General features: G+C 45.7%; 1 pseudogene; it reads right to left on the reverse strand.

Annotated features, from left to right (window-relative positions):
* Nucleotides 1-681: 681 nt before the first annotated feature.
* On the reverse strand, nt 682-4,480 carry LOC125518435 (annotated as a pseudogene).
* Nucleotides 4,481-4,692: the final 212 nt, after the last annotated feature.

Consider the following 4,692-nt stretch of genomic DNA (forward strand, 5'->3'; position numbering starts at 1 on the left):
AATTAGGTGCTCTCCCATGAATCATATCTGTTAAATATAAAATTTAAATAATTATAATAAGAAAGCACTAAGCTCGCATGAAACATATTAGTGCAAGTATGCTACCTCGTTGCTTCGCTGCCCTTTGCTTTTGCTTAGGCCTCTCCTTCGTACTACTTTGGATATTCTGTTGTCTGCTTCAGGGAAAAACGGAAAAGTTCTACACATCAAGTCCTCATATATGTGAATTTTTTGGTTTTTATAATACAGAGTATATGAATTCTCTTAAAATTTAACAATGCTTTGTGTTGTGATTAATTAAGAAGAACGATCGCGGACACGCGGCAAACAGTTGTGCATCACCTCACAAGCAGCGATTGACATGTCCTTGAGTCACTGGTCAAGTAGCTTGCCAATGGCGTTGAAGATGAATCTGATGTCTTGGATCTTCTCCAAGTCAACGATGCTGCAACCATCGAAGACATAAGCCGGCTTCTGCATGACATCATGCACATGCTTGTAGCCGAGGCTCCTGAACTCCTCCCACTCGGTTAGGATTCAGATGGCGTGCGTGACGCGGGCGGCCTCATACGCGTCCGACGTGACGGCAATGGGCTGCCTGGCGGGCTCGCCCACCGGCTGCAGGTGGCGCGGGTGGTCCAAGTCAAACTTGTCCATGGCAAGGTCACGCCGCACCTGCTCCTAGGTCACCTGCGAGTCGTAGATGCTAACTACGACCTCATTTTCGAGCAGACCCCGGCACACATTGATGGTCGGTGGGAAGCACGAGCCCCCTAAGCCTACGTCAGCAGAGAGGAAGCGCGGGCCGATGTGCGAGTCCTTGCCAATGGAGTAGGCCACCTCGACGACGTTGCAGAAATGGCATCCACGAAGGAGATGCGCTGCACGAGGAAGGCGTTGGCAGCGAGCTTGGACAAGTCGGCCGACCAGAGGTTGATTGTGATGACGCAGTCCACGGGACCCAATGCGCGTACACGTCCTTAAGGTTAAGGACCTTCACGGTGGTCTGCCCCTCGGGTATCTCGCAACTACCGATGAGGACGCAGTCAGGCATGAATAGGTCCTGCACGGCAGTGCCCTCGGCGAGGAACACTAAATTGGACAGGATTTGGTACTGGAAGCACCGGCTATTGTGGGCGAGGATCTTCTCAATGGCCTCGGCGGGTATTGACGGACACGGTGGACTTCTCGATCACGATCCTATCGGAGCGGGAGACGTCGGCGATCATGTGCAGAGCGCTCTCCAAGATCACCGGCCTTGCTGGTGCCGAGGCCGAGGGTCTCGGTGTCAGTGTTGACGACGAAGAAGATGATATCCACCTCGCCAACGTCTGTGTTGAAGAATAGGTTGTGGCCACGGCACAACTTAATGACGTCTTCTAGGCCTGGCTCGTAGATGGAGCCGATCGCTGTTGTTCTAGCGGCCGATCCATGCCTCGGAGATGTCCGCCACCACCTCCACGTCCATGGGATTCAATCAATATTTATGGCAGAAATTAGAGGAGGCGAGTGATGGAGAGTTGGAGTCCAGCTGAGAGCCGCGTGAGACGTACGGGAAATACCAATATAGGTGGAAAAAAACTGATATAATATTGTACCACCTTGGACGAATAGTACCACCTCATATGTAGAAAGAATAATAGAATAAATAAGCAAAGAAGGAAAGAAAGAATAGGGTCCCTAAAAAGCTAATAAATCAAAACAAGAGAAAAGCAGAAGCGAAAGCTCGAGTCGAAGAGTGGAGGTCGCTCGGTAACTCGAGTTTAATATAGGTGAAAAAAAGGAAAGCGTAAATTCACGTGAAGAAGCGTATTGTGATGGTGAACCCACGGAGTCAATCCGTGCTTTATTATTAGGGATAGATTCTTTATAGCATACATGTCATCACCATAATCATCATATATAGCAACTTTATTATCATAGTCAATTGAAACCTCATCCAAAATGGTCGATTCATCACTAAATAAAGTCATGACCTCTCCAAATCCACTTTCATCATTATAATCATCATAAATAGGAGGCATGAAATCATTATAACAAATTTGCACATCAAATCTTGGGGGACTAAAAATATCATCTTCATCAAACATAGCTTCCCCAAGCTTATAGTTTTGCATATCATTAGCACCACGGATATTGAAAGAATTCATACTAATAACATTGCAATCATGCTCATCACTCAAATATTTTGTGCCAAACATTTTATTGACTTCATATTCTAACAATTGAGCACAATTTTCCGAACCATCATTTTCAAGAAAGAGATTATATATAAAGATGATCAATATATGATGCAACCTCAATTCAATTTTTGTAGTTTTCTTTTATAAACCAAACTAGTGATAAAACAAGAAACTAAAAGATTCAATTGCAAGATCTAAAGATATACCTTCAAGCACTCACCTCCCTGGCAACGGCGCCAGAAAAGAGCTTGACGTCTACTACGCAACTTTATTCTTGTAGACACGTGTTGGGCCTCCAAGCGCAGAGTTTTGTAGGACAATAGCAATTTTCCCTCAAGTGGATGACCTAAGGTTTATCAATCCGTGAGAGGTGTAGGATAAAGATGGTCTCTCTCAAACGACCCTGCAACCAAATTCAAGAAATCTCTTGTGTCCCCAACACACCCAATAAAATGGCAAATTGTATAGGTGCACTAGTGCGGCGAAGAGATGGTGATAAAAGTGTAATATGGATGGTAGAAATATGTTTTTATAATCTCAATAAATAAAAACAGCAAGGTAGCAAATAGTAAATGGGCACAAAAACGGTGTTGCAATGCTTAAAAACGAGGCCTAGGGTCCGTACTTTCGCTAGTGCTATCTCTCAACAGTGCTAACATAGTTGGATCATATGATTATCCCTCAAAGTACAACAAAGAATCACTCCCGAGTTCCTATTAGCGGAGAACAAAAGGTTGGAATTGTTTGTAGGGTGCGAAGCCACCTCAAAGCTATTCTTTCCGATCGATCTATTCAATAGGTCATACTAAAATAACACAAGGCTATTGTTTTTGTTCGATCTATCCTAGAGTTCGTACTAGAATAACACCAAAGCATATTCATATTCATAATACTCAATCCACACAAAGAACTACAAGAGTGACCCAAGATTTCTACCGGAGAAACAAGGACAAGAACGTGCGTCAACACCTATGCATAGATTACCCCAATGTCACCGCGGGAATCAGCAAGTTGAGTGCCAAAACATATATCAAGTGAATCAATATGATACCCCATTGTCACCACGAGTATTCAATTGCAAGACATATATCAAGTGTTCTCAAATCCATAAAAGTATTCAATCCGATAACAATGAAATCTCAAAGGGAAAAACTCAATTCATCACAACAAGATAGAGAGGGGAAAACACCATATGATCCGACTATATAAACAAAGTCCGTGATACATCAAGACCGTGACATCTCAAGAACACGAGAGAGAGAGAGAGATTAAACACATAGCTACTGGTACAAATCCTCAGCCCCGAGGGTGGACTACTCCCTCCTCATCGTGGTGGCCGACGGGATGATGAAGAAGGCCACCGGAGATGATTCCCCCCTACGGCAGGGTGCCGGAACGGGTCTAGATTGGTTTTCGGTGGCTATGGAGCCCTGTGCCGGCGGAAATTATGATCTAGGTTAACCCTGAAGGGTTTCGGAATATTTGGGATTTTATAGTGCAAAGAGGGGGTGCGGGAGGCCACCGAGGTGGGCACAACCCACCTGGCGCGTCCTGGTGGGTTGTGCCCCCCTCGGGGCACCCCCAGGTGCAACTCTGGCCCATTGGGTTCCTTCTGGTCCTAGAAAAATCTCTGTAAAGTTTCGTGGTGTTTGGACTCCGTTTGATATTTATTTTCTACAGTGTAAAAAACAAGCAAAAAAACAGCAACTGGCACTAGGCACTGGGTTAATAGGTTAGTCTCAAAAATGATATAAAGTTGCTATAAAATGATTGTAAAACACCCAAGAATGATAAAATAACAGCATGAATACTTCATAAATTATATATACATTGGAGACATATCATCCGCAGACCTTCCGGATTGAACTCCCACGTGTGGAGAGGCCAGAGTTGGCAGGGAAGGATCCGGCGGAAGAGCATCACCTGAATCACGTTAGTGAGTCTAGTGTTCTTGCTTATCATGTTTGTGATGCGCTTTTGCAGCATCCGCACTTCTGTGGTCGACCCCTAGTCCAGACCCTTGTTGGTTCATTGCGCGAGCTGCATAGGGGGTCCGGATCTGAACTCAGCAGTGGCCGCCCACCTGGTGCCGCGTGTTTCGGTGATGTAGAACCACTCCTGCTACCACACATTGATGGTCTCCAGAAGGACCCTTTAGGCCAAGTGGTGTTGGGGAGCTTGCTCACCATGGCGCCGCCGCAGTCCGCATGCTGCCCGTCGACCACCTTCGGCTTCACATTGAAGACTTTTAGCCATAGGCCAAAGTATGGGGGGATGCGGAGTAGCGCCTCGCACATGACGATAAAAGACGAGATGTGGAGGAAAGAATTTGGGGCTAGATTATGGAAATCCGGCCCGTAGTAGAACATGAGTGACGGTGTCCTGGACTAGGGGGTACTTGATATGTCTCCGTCGTATCTAATTTTGCAAACACTTTTGCCCTTGTTTTGGACTCTAACTTGCATGATTTGAATGGAACTAACCCGGACTGACGCTGTTTTCAGCAGAA

The sequence above is a fragment of the Triticum urartu genome, chromosome 7 (assembly GCF_003073215.2).
Source record: "Triticum urartu cultivar G1812 chromosome 7, Tu2.1, whole genome shotgun sequence".
In the NCBI taxonomy this organism is placed as follows: domain Eukaryota; kingdom Viridiplantae; phylum Streptophyta; class Magnoliopsida; order Poales; family Poaceae; genus Triticum; species Triticum urartu.